The sequence below is a fragment of the Gymnodraco acuticeps genome, unplaced genomic scaffold, assembly GCF_902827175.1.
Source record: "Gymnodraco acuticeps unplaced genomic scaffold, fGymAcu1.1, whole genome shotgun sequence".
In the NCBI taxonomy this organism is placed as follows: Eukaryota; Metazoa; Chordata; class Actinopteri; order Perciformes; family Bathydraconidae; genus Gymnodraco; species Gymnodraco acuticeps.
Window position 1 is genome coordinate 68,398 of NW_022990243.1, and position 18,515 is coordinate 86,912.

General features: G+C 42.2%; 1 long non-coding RNA gene across 1 annotated transcript; it reads right to left on the minus strand.

Annotated features, from left to right (window-relative positions):
- Window positions 1-13,098: 13,098 nt before the first annotated feature.
- On the minus strand, window positions 13,099-16,067 carry LOC117548914. The gene is made up of 2 exons (XR_004569395.1): window positions 15,518-16,067; window positions 13,099-14,550 (listed from the first exon to the last, which is right to left on the minus strand). It is a non-coding gene; the product is annotated as an uncharacterized LOC117548914 (long non-coding RNA).
- Between the last annotated feature and the right edge of the window lie 2,448 nt (window positions 16,068-18,515).

The following is an 18,515-nucleotide window of genomic DNA, read 5'->3' on the forward strand; positions in this document are numbered from 1 at the left end:
GGTATAATTTAATTTTGGTTTAGTATTGATAAGTAAACTTGAGTCAAAGATGGCTGCAACTCCACCTCCTCGGCCCGTGCCTCGGGCAATATGAGTATTGATATGGCTGGGTGGAGTGGCCTCATTTATGCTGACATATTCTTCATGTCTCAACCAAGTTTCAGTGAGACAGCATATATCAATATTATAATCTGATATTAAATCATTTACCAATATTGCTTTAGATGCTAGAGATCTTATGTTTAAGAGACCACATTTAATCTTCCTGTTGTGTTGCACTGAAGTAGTTGTTACATTTACTTTGATTAGGTTATTATGTATGACACCTCTATTAGGTTTTACCTTAACTTGTCCTTGGGCAGACACACACACCGCTAATATTGGGTATTTTATTGGGTTCGGGATTCCTATGGATGACTGCCTAGGAGAGAGCGCAGAGAAGTGTGTAAGACTGCGACTCCGCCTCCTGGTCTCAACTCCACTTTGTCATGGATTAAGTCCACTAAGCCCTGCAATGTTTGCCGAAATGAGATCAGCACCTTCCAAAGTAGGATGAATGCTGTCTCTTAATCAGACCAGGTTTTCCCCAGAAGGCTGTCCAATTATTTACGAAGCCCACATTGTTTGCTGGGGACCACCAAGACAACCAGCGCTGAAATGATGACATGCGGCTATACATGTCATCATTGATCAGATTGGGGAGGGGACCAGAGAAGATTACGGTGTCCGACATTGTTTTAGCATAACTACACACCGACTCCACATTAAGTTTGGTGCATTCTGATCGGCGTAAACACTTGAGAGTGGACTCGAGAGGGAACTCAAGAGGTGACTTGAGAGTGGACTCGAGAGGTGACTTGAAAGGAGGCTTGAGAGGTAACTCGAGAGGTGACTTGAGAGGAGACTTGAGAGGTGACTTGAAAGGAGGCTTGAGAGGGAACTCGAGAGGAGACTTGAGAGGGAACTCAAGAGGTGACTTGAGAGGAGACTCGAGAGGTGACTTGAGAGGATGTAACGATCAACTATCTAAAATAGTTGTGTTAATTAAACGCACAAGGGGTTCTTGAATGAAATAATATTATAAAGGTAAACAGAAATAATAAACGGATAATCTGCTCCTTAAACAAAATAAACAGAGACAGATTTCATGCATGGATCCATTATATTGACAGTTTTCCAGCCAAACAACACAAACAAAATTAAACAGTCCGCTCTGCGATACACAAAAAGTGTCTTTACTGCCTAATCCAGGCTATTGTTCATTGACAAAAAAGGCTGTTGCTCCTGCGCCTGTCGGCGGCAAAAACAGAAATGTTTGTAGGCCTTTTCAGGCTATATTCCACAAAAAAAGGAAACACGAGGTCCAGCGTGGCACAAAGGAGTGATCTCACCCTGTGTCGGAGAGAATCTCTCTCTATCTGTGTGCGTCCTCTCCAAGGAGACGTGCTTCCAGGTCGGTCGATGCAATATCCACATACGGTTACTTTCAGTTACTTCCCCATTGCATTTTAACATATATACATGCTGAGAAAACGTAACTATCCCGCTGAATACCCGCATTCACCATACACAGGCTTCCTCCTCCCGTAACAACCACCCCTGGCATCCTGTTGACGCGCCCACTAAAAAGCCTCTGGGCGCGCCGTGACAGGTGAATATGTAAATGAGGCTTGCAGAACCACACCCTCAAACCTTACATACAAGTGGACATTTAACGACTGTAGTTGCGAGGATAATACCCATGCATCATAGATTTTCATTTCGTTTGAATCTAAACTACATGCCTTAACCTTTTCCCCTGCCCCTACAGTTTATAAGAAACACTGAGATCAATCTGCGACTGTCACAAGGAGACTCGAGGTTGGGGGGGGGGGGACTAAACACCTCCAGCATCTCTCCCTAAAATGTGCACTTAGGTTATTTCAGACCTCCAGGACAGAGACCGGGAAAATCACCTCTCTTAGGCGGCTCACAGACCACCAAAGGACGGACTAATGACCTCCAGCATGTCTCCCCCACATGGGCACTTCCATAACCTTGCACACCGTGAGTGCCCGGGTACCCGCACTTAAGCACTCCCCCACGGACTAAACCCAGATATTCACACCCACCAGAACCTCGTGCCCCTGGTAACCCTAAAAGGGGGGTGGATTTTTTGGTGCTTTTCAGACCTCCAGCATGTGTCCCTGAAATGGGGACTCAGTTTATTTCACACATCCAGGACAGAGACTGGAGAAATCGTCTGGAAGAGAGTTTTAGCCTCTCATTTTGCAAGATATGATTTAACATTGAACCTCTCCTGGAAATGCACAGAATATGTCCATTTCCAGGAGAGCTTCAATGTTAAATCATATCGTGCAAAATGACAGGCTAAAACCCAGGAATAAGTGTTTGAAAGGCGGGGAAAAGTTGAAAACGCTAGGGAAATGTTTACTCAGAATTTCTCTTCCACACTTGCCCCTGCCAACATCTCAGTAAATGAGCTAGTAGATCATTTTAATTCAAAAATTAAAAATGTTATAGATGCCATTGCTCCAACTAGGTTAAAGGAAGTGTCTGGCAAGAAAATATCTCCATGGAGAAAGGCCATGAGCGTGAAAACATAAAAAAGAGAATGTCGAAAAGCTGAACGCAGGTGGTGAAAAACAAATCTCCAGGTTCACTTTGAAATCTATAAAGAGAGACTTGGCCTTTATAATTTGGAATTGAAAAACGCACGACAATCGTTCTTCTCTGACATCATTACCAAAAACAAAAACAACGCACGTGCCTTGTTTGCTACCGTCGACAGACTAACTAACCCCCCAGTGTCAGTAGCCTCTGAATTTCTATCCACCAGGGCGTGCAATGATTTTGCCTTTTTCACTGACAAAATTCAGAAAATCAGACAAGCAGTCAGTGCCTCTGCATCAGGAACAGCAGATGTGTTGTCCCTATCTCCACTTAACATCAATTCAGACATCATGACACAGTTCCATCAGATTAATGATAAAAACCTAGAGGACATTATTCAACTTCTGAAATCCTCCTCTTGTTGCCTTGATATTATTCCAACAGGATTTTTCAAAGATGTTTTTCATTGCATGGCCTCAGATCTACTTCATATAGTAAACAAATCTCTTCACTCAGGTATTTTTCCACAGGCCCTGAAAACTGCAGTCATTAAACCGCTCTTAAAAAAGAATAATCTAGATGCTTCAGTAATGAACAATTACAGGCCCATATCAAACCTCCCATTTCTAGGTAAAATCATTGAAAAAGTTGTTTTTCAACAGTTGAGTAATTTCTTGCATTTAAATAACTGTTTTGATGTGTTCCAGTCAGGCTTTCGTCCAAACCACAGCACTGAGACTGCTCTTGTAAAGGTCTTTAATGACATCCACTTAAACACAGACAGTGGCAGAACTTCAGTGTTAGTATTATTAGATCTCAGTGCTGCGTTTGACACTGTTGACCACAGCATATTACTAGACCGACTGGAGAACTGGGTGGGACTTTCGGAAACAGTTCTGAATTGGTTTGAATCCTACTTAAAGGACAGAAACAACTTTGTTTCTATAGGTAAATACACATCTGAGTTGACAAATATGACATGTGGGGTTCCTCAAGGCTCCATCTTGGGGCCTCTTCTCTTTAACATCTACATGCTACCACTGGCTCAGATAATGAAGAACAACAAAATAAGTTACCATAGCTATGCAGATGACACAAATGTACGTAACCATTTCACCAGGAGACTATGCTCCAATTCAAACACTGAGTAAGTGCATTGAACAAATCAATGACTGGATGTGTCAGAACTTTCTCCAATTAAACAAAGATAAAACTGAGGTAATGGTTTTTGGAGCCAAGTCAGAACGTATAAAAGTTAGCGCTGAGCTTCAGTCTGCAATGTTCAAAACAACAGATAGAGCCAGAAATCTAGGTGTAGTCATGGACTCTGACCTGAGTTTCAACAGTCACATTAAAACTGTTACTAAATCAGCCTACTATCACCTAAAGAATATATCTAGGATTAAAAGACTAATGTCACAGCAGGATTTGGAAAAACTTGTCCATGCTTTTATCTTCAGTAGACTGGACTACTGCAATGGTGTCTTCACAGGTCTCACTAAAACATCTATTAGAAAGCTGCAGCTGATTCAGAACGCTGCTGCTCGAGTCCTCACTGACACTAAGAAAGTGGATCACATCACTCCTGTTCTGAAGTCTTTACACTGGCTTCCTGTGTGTCAAAGAATAGATTTCTAAATACTGCTGCTGGTTTATAAAGCACTGAATGGTTTATGCCCAAAATACATTTCTGACCTCCTGCTAAATGATGAACCATCCAGATCTCTCAGGTCTTCAGGGACTGGTCAGCTTTCTGTCCCCAGAGTCAGAACTAAACATGGTAAAGCAGCGTTCAGTTATTATGCTCCAAATATCTGGAACAAACTCCCAGAAACCTGCAGGTCCGCTGCAACTCTGACTACTTTTAAATCGAGGCTGAAGACTTTTCTTTTTGTCGCTGCTTTTAATTGAACTATTCATATCTTAGACTGCACTGTAACTTTTATCCATGTACTTTTTCTTTTAATGTTTATTTTATTAGCTTTTCTTTTTAATGACTGATTTTAAATGCCATTTTCTTAATCTCTTTCATTTTTTGTAAAGCACTTTGAATTGCCTTGTGTTGAAAAGTGCTATATAAATAAACTTGCCTTGCCTTGCCTTGCCTTGCCTTGCCTTGCCTTGCCTTGCCTTGCCTTGCCTTGCCTTGCCTTGCCTTGCCTTGCCTTGCCTTGCCTTGCCTTGCCTTGCCTTGCCTTGCCTTGCCTTGCCTTGCCTTGCCTTGCCTTGCCTTGCCTTGCCTTGCCTTGCCTTGCCTTGCCTTGCCTTGCCTTGCCTTGCTGCTCTACGCCCCTGAGTCCTCTTCGGAGGTATCTGACGGCGGTAGAACTCCTTCCGATGATGCTGCTGCTGCTGCTGCTGCTGCCGCCCTGAACATGGAGCGGATCTTCAATCCCTCCTTTATTCCAGACGTATTCGCGTAGAACCGGTCTGCAGTGCTTACGTCGTGACACATAAACCTGGCGAGAATCAACCTGCTTTCTGGATCTTGGTGATGCTTGATATTGTCAGCCAGGGCAGTGCGCAGGATTGTGAAGGTGACGGCTGTTTCTAGCCCAGCATCAGCCCAAGCCCTCTTCAAGTGAGCGTTCAGGTTCTTGGAGGCGTGCTTCCCCGTTGAAAAGGAATAATTCATTCTGAGGACCCGACAAGCCCTCTTTTATCCCCATCCACCGCATGACCCAGCTAAACTCCTTTACTGTAAGCACCAGCTGTGCTTCGCCAAATGTCTTGGCAGTCTTGTGATCCTGCACATGGATGATGTAGCCCTCAGCAGTGCCCCTTATGTCCGCCTCCAAGCCCTCAGTGTTGGTCATGTTTACGTACACACCCGGACGGTGGCCATACAGGAGGCTCCAATGGAGGGTTAGATAGCCATATAGCAGGTACTGGGTGATTGAGGTTGGATTGCAAGCCATCAGGTCAAGGAGATCAGGTATGCGCTTCTCAGCGGCCGCCATGGCGGCGAGAAGCTCCGCCTGGCTCGGCACACGATCCAACTTGTTCCTCTTCACCTTAAACTGGTGGACCGTGACAGACTTTTTCAAGTCGTTCATGTTGGCTTTCACCTCTCTGATGATGTGGGTCATATCAGACTGGGTGAGCCTGCACCCCCGGAGCTTTGACTCAGACAAGTACCTCAGGAAATGGTTCACATTCTGCAGGAACAACAGCGATGTTGTGACTGCCCGGCCCGACTTTACAATATACTTGCTCCAGCCACGGACCCTCTCCGTGTCTTTTAGGAACAGCCAATCTGAGAGCCGGTTAACACCATGGGCCATGAATACGAGGAAGTTCTTTATCCAGCTGACCTTGGACAGACAATTTTCTGTCTGTTTTACTGTCGGTGCGACACCCTCACAATGATGCCTGTATGTCTGAATGTACGTCTCCATGCTTTGAGGCAACATGATTTCACGCATGGTATTCCCTCGTCCCTTCCCAGTGGACCAGTGAGGAGAGGGCCAGTCCTTAGCCAGATTAGCTTTCAGCTTATTGTAGACGGACGCACGGGTCTTCTGGCATACAGGGGTCTCACTACCGGAGGCTGCTGGGGACCGCATGAGAGTCTTGACCGGGGTCTTGAGAGGGGTCTCATTACCGGAGGCTGCTGGGAACCGCATGAGAGTCTTGACCGGGGTCTTGAGAGGGGTCTCATTACCAGAGACTTCTGGGGACCGCATGAGAGTCTTGACCGGGGTCTTGAGAGGGGTGTCATTACCGGAGGCTGCTGGGGACCGCATGAGAGTCTTGACCGGGGTCTTGAGAGGGGTCTCATTACCGGAGGCTACTGGGGACCACATGAGAGTCTTGACCAGGGTCTTGTGAGGGGTCTCATTACCGGAGGCTGCTGGGGACCGCATGAGAATCTTGACCGGGGTCTTGAGAGGGGTCTCATTACCGGAGGCTGCTGGGGACCGCATGAGAGTCTTGAGAGGGGTCTCATTACCGGAGGCTACTGTGTTTATGCCGGAGGTACTTGAGATTGCCAGGCCCTTAAATCGTATACATTCTTGCTCTTTACATTACATTACATCACATTGCATTTAGCTGACGCTTTTATCCAAAGCGACTTACAATAAGTGCGTTCGACCAACAAAATACAAACTTGAAGAAAACAGAATCATATAAGTACATCAGGTTTCATAGAGCTAAAACATTTCAAGTGCTACTCAACTGGCTTTAGATAAGCCAGTCCTTTGTTAGTATATAAGTGCTTTGTTAGTAATTATATCGCTCGAAGTGGAGTCGAAAGAGATGAGTTTTCAGTCTGGAAGGTGTGTAAGCTATCTGCTGTCCTGATTTAAATGGGGAGCTCATTCCACCATGTTGGAGCCAGGATAGCAAACCCACATGTTTTTGCTGATGGGAACTTGGGTCCCCTTCGCAGCGAGGGTGCAGCGAGCCGTTTGGTTGATGCAGAGCGGAGTGCACGTGCTGGGGTGTACAGTTTAACCATATCCTGGATGTAGGAAGGGCCAGATCCATTCGCAGCATGGTACGCAAGCACAGCAGCAGTGGCACTCTGCTTCCTGGGTTTTAGCCCCTTATTCAGCCTGGAGCGCAGGGTCTTCACCTAATCAATGAGGGCATCCTTCTGAGCCCTCAATGCCACATTTTCCAGCATCACCTGCCTGCAGTCCTCTTCGTCACACTCAGTATGTGGGGAGAAGGGTGGAGGGTGCACCGGGTATTCCTCCTCATTGTCTATATCCAATGATGTAGCCATTCCGATGATGGGATTAGTCTCTCTGAGGTCATGGAGCAATTGCAGGGCCACACTATTCTTCAGCCTTGGGGTGCCCCGGAACCAGGCAGTACCCCAGCAGGAAACACGTTTTATGGTCAAAGGAGGAAAGAGTGATAGAACCGGGGTAAAGCAAATAAAGTGTCTGACAATAGTGACTTGTGAGGCGGCCAGGGAGTCTGTCATCTCTCGGTCCTATCCTCCAGGCAATGCGATACCAGAACTGGGTCAAATTGACCAAAATGTAAAACAAAAAAGTTTCATTTCATCCATAGAAAAGGGCTGAAAATGAAAAAAGCCTGCAAGAGTCCACTGACAACTCTCCTGACATTCCTCCAGAGTCAGGAAAAACTCTGTTAACTTTTGGGAGAACCAGAGGAAAGGGGTGAAAATGGAGTAATTGTATCCCAAAATAGTGTCTCCTAAGGCGGGTAGAGTCTCCTGACAACTCTCCTTACATTCCTCCAGAGTCAGGAAAAACTCTGTTAACTTTTGGGAGAACCATAAAACTGAGCCAAATGTATCCGAAAATAGTGCATCATAATGCAGGTAGAGTCCCATCAAACTCCCCTTGCATTCCTCCAGAGGCCAGTTCAAAAACTTAAAAGTTTGGTGAGAACCGTGATTGGGGGTCTCCAGGCAACAACATTTTATCCGAGCCAAAGCACTCATGTAGCAGACACATTCCTCCATGATGTGAAACAGCCGTTGTTTTTCTGAGTCCTCTCAAAAACCGGGTTTCTGATTTCGTGCAGATGGTAGCTTGAAAAACATGAATGCATTTTTTTGACGGAGGAAGGGAGGTCTCGATTCCCCTCTCCGTTGTAAAATGCAACGGGGGAGTGGAAAAGGGTCCGGGGCTTCCGCCCGAAGCGCTGAAGACTTGAGCTTTTTGGAGTTGGCACTCTGTCGTTTTTTCGAGAATTCTTTTTAACTTCATTTTTGATTATTTTTAAGATATAATTGACCGTTTTCTTTACTTTTTTCGGCTTTCCACGGGTGGGGGAGCATGGCAAGCCGCCTATGAGCTCCAAAATTCGGCCTGGAACCTCCGGGAATTGTGGGCTAAGCTCCATAAACTGACAAAGTCACCCAGAAATGTCACTTTAATAGCCCAAAAATATATAATACAAATACATTTAAATATTAAAAGGTATAATTGTGCTCCTAATTACCCGGAATGTGATTTATATAACCCCATGGTAGTGAATAAAAATCATTTTCATGGAAAAAAGTGTTAAAATGCCTTATTAATATGTTTGTAATGCTGGCAGCAGGTTCACTGCTGTAAGCAGGGTCTCACACTCACACGCACACAGGCAGAGATCCAGGGTGATGCACATGGCTTTGTTACCCAGGAATAAGTGTGTGAAAGCTGGGTAAAAGTGATGTGAACAGAGGGAGAGAGCAGCCAGAGAGTTAGCGGCCTGTGAGAGCCACAGAGCGCACCCAGAGGACAGGCTGTTTCACAGCACTATGTAACCCAGGAAAGCAGCTTGAATCGTGGGTATGTCAGTGGTAAAAGTGCCTTAAACTGGTTTAATTCCAATGGGCATTTCACAGGCACATAGGCAGAGATCCAGGGTGATATACATGGCTTTCTTACCCAGGAATAAGTGTGTGAAAGCTGGGTAAAAGTGATGTGAACAGAGGGAGAGAGCAGTCAAGGCAAGGCAACTTTATTTAAATAGCACTTTTCAACACAAGGCAATTCAAAGTGCTTTACAAAAAATGAAAGACATTAAGAAAATGGCATTTAAAATCAGTCATTAAAAAAAAAATACATGGATAAAAGTTATAGTGCAGTCTAAGATATGAATAGTTCAATTAAAAGCAGCGACAAAAATAAAAGTCTTCTTGCTGGATTTGAAAGTAGTCCACGAGTTGCAGCGGACCTGCAGGTTTCTGGGAGTTTGTTCCAGATATTTGGAGCATAATAACTGAACGCTGCTTCTCCATGTTTAGTTCTGACTCTGGGGACAGAAAGCTGACCAGTCCCTGAAGACCTGAGAGATCTGGATGGTTCATAATTTAGCAGGAGGTCAGAAATGTATTTTGGGCCTAAACCATTCAGTGCTTTATAAACCAGCAGCAGTATTTTGAAATCTATTCTTTGACACACAGGAAGCCAGTGTAAAGACTTCAGAACTGGAGTGATGTGATCCACTTTCTTAGTGTCAGTGAGGACTCGAGCAGCAGCGTTCTGAATCAGCTGCAGCTTCCTAATAGATGTTTCAGTGAGACCTGTGAAGACACCATTGCAGTAGTCGAGTCTACTGAAGATAAAAGCATGGACAAGTTTTTCCAAATCCTGCTGTGACATTAGTCTTTTAATCCTAGATATGTTCTTTAGGTGATAGTAGGCTGATTTAGTAACTGTTTTAATGTGACTGTTGAAACTCAGGTCAGAGTCCATGAGTTAGCCAGAGAGTTAGCGGCCTGTGAGAGCCACAGAGAGGCTGTTTCACAGCACTATGTAACCCAGGAAAGCAGCTTGAATCGTGGGTATGTCAGTGTTAAAAGTGCCTTAAAATGGTTTAATTCAAATGCGCATTTGACTGCATAAACAGCCGGTCATATGGACAGGAATCTGTCCATTTCGTCAACATTTGACTCATGAAATGTACAAGAAGATAAGTACAGCAGAGTCAATGCTGTTAGCAGGGTCTCACACTTACAGTCACACTGGCAGAGATCCAGGGTGATGCACATGGCTTTCCTACCCAGGAATAAGTGTTTGAAAGGTGGGGAAAGTGTTCCTGCAGCCCCCCCATAACGGTAATAATGATTAGAAATCATTTCCAGGGCAGAAAGCTGTTTTTAAAAGTGAAAAAACTATTTTAAACCGTTGAAAAAGCACAAAGTGATTTGAGTGCAGTTCTCATGTGTCCCCACAGGAGGGCGCATCAGCCAACCTATTTGTAGCCCCTCACAGAGCCCCAAAGGACGGACTAAGCAGCTCCAGCATGTCTCCCTAACATGGGCAAACAGGCTATGTCAGACTTCCATGAAATAGACCGGGAAAACCACCTATTTGTAGCCCCTCACAGAGCCCCAAAGGACGGACTAAGCAGCTCCAGCATGTCTCCCTGACATGGGCAAACAGGCTATGTCAGACTTCCATGAAATAGACCGGGAAAACCACCTATTTGTAGCCCCTCACAGAGCCCCAAAGGACGGACTAAGCAGCTCCAGCATGTCTCCCTAACATGCATACTTCCATAACCTCGCACACCGTGAGACCCCGGGCCCCCGGACTTAAGCACTCCCCCACGGACTAAACCCAGATGATCAGACCCTACAGAACCTCATGCCCCTGGTAACCCCAAAAGGGGGGTGGATTTTGCGGTGCTTTACCGTCTGCCCATCTGCATCCATATTCGTCCTTCTTCACCGCAACACCACCCACCCTCCTGTGGAGGATGTTCTCATGCCCCTGGTAACACTTAAAGGTGGTGGATTTTGTGGTGCTTTAAAGAAACACTCAGCCATGCATGAAATAACATAAAAAAATAATACGGAATGTTTGACCCATGTTGTGCCTTAGAAGTGTAGTGATACAAACATTATTTTTATACAAAAAGTAATAAAGGGAAAAATAAAAATTAGAATTGGTGTTGATCCAAAACAGGTTAATTGAGGAATACCTGGAATCCTGAATGGTTAAAGTAATTTATTGCAAAGATATTTACAATTAAAACTAATTCGGGTCACTTTTGACACATGTTGGTTGTATGTTGTGTAACAAAGGGTTAACATGACAGCTGTGATGTTCACTCTTTTGACCAGTGGACAGTGAGGACTATGGAAGAGAAGATGTGATGGCTTTGTGTGGAAAGCTGCTGACGCCAGCCTGTGTCCCTCATCAGTCTCTCCAGGCAGCACCCAGCTATTCTTCCATTTTGCAGATGGAAAGACTTTGATATGTGAGTAATAACTAACTTGTGTCTAACATAATATTGAATGTGGTTTAGTAAAGTATTTAAAAATACCGTTAGTTTGTCTGCAATGTCAGTATAGGATTTTAAAAAAAAGAAAGAAAGTCATAGTACAGTTTGTCTAAAAGATCTTGAAAAAAATCATGACACTGTGTGTGGAAATGGTTTTGAATAAACACATCACGTCAAATTGTATCAAGTGCATCAGACAACTCCAATTGCTCCATTTGAACCATATTATAAATAAGAAAATAATGGTAATAGTATATAGCAGGGCTGTTTAATACTGCATTTAGAAATCACAAACTTGTCTTTTGGAGTCACAGTCTTTAAGAAAATACGTGCTGCCGGTGTAGGCCTCTCACGTCTTTGTACTCGGCTCTCTCCCCACACGATGACTGAGTCAATCTTTGTAGCCGGAGTTTCCTCCCTGCTCTCCTCTGTAGAGATCCCCGGCTGGTTAACGATCGGTAGCACTAAGGCGTCCTCCGGTCGGGGGCTGAGCTCGATGCGCTCTTCTGCTCGGCTTGACAGGGCTGGATATAATGACGGAGCAGGCCTCGTAGCCCTTGCCTCAATTTCAACCCCCGGCAGGTCGGTGAGAAAATCTGGTTCCTCAGGTGTTAAATCGTAGTCCCCTTCCCTCACTGTGGACATAAATACGTTTTACACCGTTAAATTAATCTACCATTTAACTTTTTTTATTTTTGTTTTTAATGGTTTAAAAACTACTTACATTCGGTAGAGTTTTGATCAGCAGATCTTCGGGGAAAAAGACTTCTCCGAGCGTGCTCTCTCTACCGCGACATGAATGTATATATATATATATATATATCATTGACCGATCGTGACCTAGTAAGATATTAACAGGGTCACATCAAACGGCCTATCAGCCGCTATGGGGCAACATTTTGCACAAACAAGTCATAAAAGATAAGGGGGGTTCAAGGGTGATCTAGTAAAAATATGAACAGGGTCACATCAAAGGGGCTTATCTGCCGCTATAGGGCAATGTTCGCACAAACAAGTCATAAAAGATAAGGGGGTCAAAGGTCAGAATAGATAAGAGGGTCAAAGGTCTGATTTCAGGATTTTGGAGGCGGGACTTCCAGTTTTTGGGGGCGGGACTTCCGGTTTGGGGGGTGGGACTTCCGGTTTATAGGGGCGGGACTTCCGGTTTATAGGGTCATAAATCATTCCTTATCAGTCATTAATCAAAATCGAACATTTGCTGGGGTCTTATAACTACTTATCCCTTAAGGCATGTGCTGCTCCAGCTATATGTTGATATTCCCAGTTTATGACCGGCCAACTCTCGGTCACAAATGGTTTATGGTTGTGAGACGCTGGAACACTTCCTTCTCGGTGTTTGTGGACTCCAAGGTGTAATATTCGAGGCCATGAGGGTCAGGCAAGTGATGCAGTGTCCCCAGATGTTTAGGCTATCTCTAGTGTTCCCAGATGTTTAGTTTATCCCCCCCACAATGTTCATTACTCTCTGTGAACCTATTAAAAGGTCTAGCAAAAGAGAGGGGCTTCAGAATTGACGTGGAAACTCTCCCGGGCAGTCAGAACCTCTGGCTGTGTGACTTGTGATGTGAGTCCTCCGGCCGATACTCCTAAATAAACCATCAGTGTTTGACATCAGAACTCCTGCTCGTCCCGTGTCTCCTTCATGAGTCGGTGACTCCCACTGCGTTGCTACACAGAAGTTTCCCCCATAGGCAGTGCTGATCAAACATTAACACACACACACACACACACACACTCTCAATGAATGAACGACTGAGACTCATGTTTCTTTTTCCCACTCACTTTATTCATTGTTTTTGGTTCCATTAGTAATAAAATCACAATAAAAAGGTACAACAGCGTGCTCTGAGGAATTACATCTGATCTGATCCTCTTCCTGGATAGTAATCCACATTTCAGTTCTCATTCACTTCCTGTTTCCCTTCTTTAACACTCAGGTAGCTTTCAGGCTGTGCACATTTAAAAACAGACAATATATTAAAGAAGAAATTATGTATATATATATTCCAGTGCACATAGTAAAATCACCCCTCTAAACCCTTCATTAGACACTTCTGTTATTTCACTAAAGGTGTTTCTAAATCTAATTGTTACATTTATAGATATAATTGCTCAATGACAGAATCTTATTCGTACGTCACATCAATTGCTGGACTAACCCTAACCTGTCTGCGTATACTAATAAAATCATCCTAATAAAACACTTTTCTGATCCTTTTTCTTCATCAAATATTAAGATGTTACATTTCTAAATATAATACATGTATTACTAAATAAAGTAATATATGTTTGGCTCATAGTAATAACACTCTAGTAAAGGTACAACAGTGTGCAACAACCTCTCCATTGGGAATGACTTCAGTCTGATAATAATTCACTTCTTTAAAACTCACAACGTCTCAAGTTAAGAAGTTTTGTGCTTCTTCGTGTTTTCATTTTTGATCTGCGCTTCATTTTATTCTTGGAAAAACAAATATATCAAATGAGCGTAGAGTTTTAGACGATGTTGCTGTGGATTGGGATCATTGAATAATACATCTATGTTTGGCTACACCGTCATCTGATGTGAGCGGTACTCGTATATGTCCTGAGGTTGCCAGCAGTGACAGGTAATACGTCTCATCTAATCTGGGTCTAATGACAGAGAGGTGATCTTTCACTGAATGATGTGTGTTGTGTAGGAGTTCCTCGTATCAGCTGATCCTGTGTGTTTCATTGGATGGGATGTTGTTGGTAATGCTGCTGTTTGCTTCACTTCTATTATTCCCCTAAAGATGTTACATATCTCAATCGTATTATCATTGGACTAAATAAAGTAATACAAGTTTTGCTCATAGTAATAAAATCATAATAAAAGTACAACAGCATGCTCTGAGGAATTACATCTGATCTGAACCTCTTCCTGGATAGTAATCCACATTTCAGTTCTCATTCACTTCCTGTTTCCCTTCTTTAACACTCAGCTAGCTTTCAGGCTGTGTACATTTAAAAACAGACAGTATATTAAAGAAGAAATTATATATATATATATATATATATATATATATATATATATATATACCAGTGCACATAGTAAAGTAACCCCTTTTGATTATTACCCCCACATCATAAAGAAGTTAAAGCTCAGAATAACTGGAGTCCTCAGGAATAATCTCAGATAATGTGCCGGCTCAGTTTCACAGCAACAAGACCTTCATTTCCACCGTCAGGAATCAGCTGAGAACACAGAGAAACTGCTGAGTCATGGTTTATACACTGCTGCTTTTGTGTTAATCAAGGAACTCTTTAAACATTGTGTTAATCAAGGAACTCTTTAAACATTGTGTTAATCAAGGAACTCATTAAACATTGTGTTAATCAAGGAACTCGTTAAACATTGTGTTAATCAAGGAACTCGTCAAACATTGTGTTAATCAAGGAACTCTTTAAACATTGTGTTAATTAAGGAACTCCTTAAACATTGTGTTAATTAAGGAACTCGTTAAACATTGTGTTAATTAAGGAACTCTTTAAACATTGTATTAATGAAGGAACTCGTTAAACATTGTGTTAATTAAGGAACTCTTTAAACATTGTATGAATTAAGGAACTCGTTAAACATTGTGTTAATTAAGGAACTCTTTAAACATTGTGTTAATTAAGTAACTCGTTAAACATTGTGTTGATCAAGGAACTCTTTAAACATTGTGTTAATTAAGGAACTCGTTAACAATTGTGTTAATCAAGGAACTCTTTAAACATTGTGTTAATCAGGGAACTCTTTAAACTTTGTGTTAATCAAGGAACTCGTTAAACATTGTGTTAATTAAGGAACTCTTTAAACATTGTATTAATTAAGGAACTCGTTAAACATTGTGTTAATTAAGGAACTCTATAAACATTGTGTTAATTAAGGAACTTTTTAACAATTGTGTTAATCAAGGAACTCTTTAAACATTGTGTTAATCAGGGAACTCTTTAAACATTGTGTTAATTAAGGAACTCGTTAAACATTGTATTAATTAAGGAACTCTTTAAACATTGTGTTAATTAAGGAACTCTTTAAACATTGTGTTAATTAAGGAACTTTTTAAACATTGTGTTAATTAAGGAACTCTTTAACCATTGTGTTAATCAAGGAACTCGTTAAACATTGTGTTAATTAAGGAACTCGTTAGGAAGAACAAATGAAGGTGCTGCCTACCATGCAAAGCTCTTCAGTTTCTCCATCCCATAGTGATGAGGGCCGCGTTCCCATCAGCGTATATAGCAGATCTGCGCCTCCTGCGAGCTCCCCCCCCACAGCTCTGTACGCAGACAGGAAGTTAGTTTCACAGACAGGAAGTGAGCTTCACAGACAGGAAGTTAGTTTCACAGACAGGACGTTAGCTTCACAGACAGGAAGTGAGTTTCACAGACAGGAAGTTAGTTCCACAGACAGGACGTTAGCTTCACAGACAGGAAGTTAGCCTCACAGACAGGAAGTGAGCTTTACAGACAGGAAGTTCGCTTCACAGACAGGAAGTTAGCTTCACAGACAGGAAGTTAGCTTCACAGACAGGAAGTTAGCTTCACAGACAGGAAGTTAGTTTAACTTCACACAGGTGTATTAGTACTCAGTGTGTTAGTACTATGTGTATTAGTACTCTGTGTATTAGTACTCTGTGACTTAGTACTCTGTGTATTAGTACTCTGTGTATTAGTACTCTGTGTCTCAGTACTCTGTGTCTTAGTACTCTGTGTGTCAGTATTCTGTGTATTAGTACTCTGTGTGTTAGTACTCTGTGTACTCTCTGTATTAGCACTCTGTGTATTAGCACTCTGTGTACTCTGTGTATTAGCACTCTGTGTATTAGCACTTGGTGTACTCTGTGTATTAGTACTCTGTGTACTCTGTGTATTAGCACTCTGTGTATTAGCACTCTGTGTATTAGTACTCTTAGTACTCTGTGTATTAGTACTCTGTGTATTAGTACTCTGTGTATTAGCACTATGTGTACTCTGTGTATTAGTACTCTGTGTACTCTGTGTATTAGTACTCTGTGTATTAGTACTCTGTCTATTAGCACTCTGTGTACTCTGTGTATTAGTACTCTGTGTACTCTGTGTGTTAGTACTCTGTGTACTATGTGTATTAGTACTCTGTGTATTAGCACTCTGTGTATTATCACTCTGTGTACTCTGTGTATTAGCACTATGTGTACTCTGTGTATTAATACTCTGTGTACTCTGTGTATTAGTACTATGTGTACTCTGTGTATTAGTACTCTGTGTATTAGTACTCTGTGTACTCTGTGTATTACTACTATGTGTATTAGTACTCTGTGTATTAGTACTCGGTGTATTAGCAATCTGTGTATTAGTACTCTGTGTACTTTGTGTATTAGTACTCGGTGTATTAGCACTCTGTGTTCTCTGTGTATTAGTTATCTGTGTACTCTGTGTACTCTGTGTATTAGCACTCTGTGTATTAGCACTTGGTGTACTCTGTGTATTAGTACTCTGTGTACTCTGTGTATTAGTACTCTGTGTATTAGTACTCGGTGTATTAGCACTCTGTGTATTAGTACTCTGTGTACTCTGTGTATTAGTACTCGGTGTATTAGCACTCTGTGTACTCTGTGTATTAGTACTCTGTCTACTCTGTGTATTAGTACTCGGTGTATTAGCACTCTGTGTTCTCTGTGTATTAGTTATCTGTGTACTCTGTGTATCAGTGCTCTTTGTACTATGTGTATTAATACTCCGTGTACTCGGTGTATTAGCTGTTTGGCTCTATGAAACCTGATGTACTTATATGATTCTGTTTTCTTCAAGGTTGTGTCTTCCTGGTCGAATGTACTTATTGTAAGTCGCTTTGGATAAAAGCGTCAGCTAAATGCAATGTAATGTAATGTAATAATGTAATGTAATTAGCACTCTGTGTACTCTGTGTATTAGTACTCTGTGTACTCTGTGTATTAGTACTCTGTGTATTAGTACTCTGTGTACTCTGTGTATTAGTACTCTGTGTATTAGCACTCTGTGTATTAGTACTCTGTGTACTCTGTGTATTAGTACTCTGTGTATTAGTACTCTGTGTACTCTGTGTATTAGTACTCTGTGTATTAGTACTCTGTGTATTAGTACTCGGTGTATTAGTACTCTGTGTACTCTGTGTATTAGTACTCTGTGTACTCTGTGTATTAGTACTCTGTGTATTCGCACTATGTGTACTCTGTGTATTAGTACTCTGTGTATTAGTACTCTGTGTATTAGTACTCGGTGTATTAGCACTCTGTGTACTCTGTGTATTAGTACTCTGTGTATTAGCACTCTGTGTACTCTGTGTATTAGTACTCGGTGTATTAGCACTCTGTGTACTCGGTGTATTAGCACTCTGTGTACTCTGTGTATTAGTACTCTGTGTACTCTGTGTATTGGTACTCTGTGTACTCTGTGTATTAGCATTCTGTGTACTCTGTGTATTAGTACTCGGTGTACTATGTGTATTAGTACTCTGTGTACTCGGTGTATTAGTACTCTGTGTACTCTGTGTATTAGTACTCTCTGTATTAGTACTCGGTGTATTAGTACTCTGTGTACTCTGTGTATTAGTACTCTGTGTATTAGTACTCTGTGTACTCTGTGTATTAGCACTCTGTGTACTCTGTGTATTAGTACTATGTGTACTCTGTGTATTATTACTCTGTGTATTAGCACTCTGTGTACTCTGTGTATTAGTACTCTGTGTACTCTGTGTATTAGTACTCTGTGTATTAGCACTCTGTGTACTCGGTTTATTAGCACTCTGTGTACTCTGTGTATTAGTACTCTGTGTACTCTGTGTATTAGTACTCGGTGTACTCTGTGTATTAGCATTCTGTGTACTCTGTGTATTAGTACTCGGTGTACTATGTGTATTAGTACTCGGTGTACTATGTGTATTAGTACTCTGTGTACTCTGTGTATTAGTACTCTGTGTACTCGGTGTATTAGTACTCTGTGTACTCGGTGTATTAGTACTCTGTGTACTCTGTGTATTAGTACTCGGTGTATTAGTACTCTGTGTACTCTGTGTATTAGTACTCTGTGTATTAGTACTATGTGTACTCTGTGTATTAGTACTCTTTGTACTCTGTGTATTAGCATTCTGTGTACTATGTGTATTAGTACTCGGTGTACTATGTGTATTAGTACTCTGTGTGCTCGGTGTATTAGTA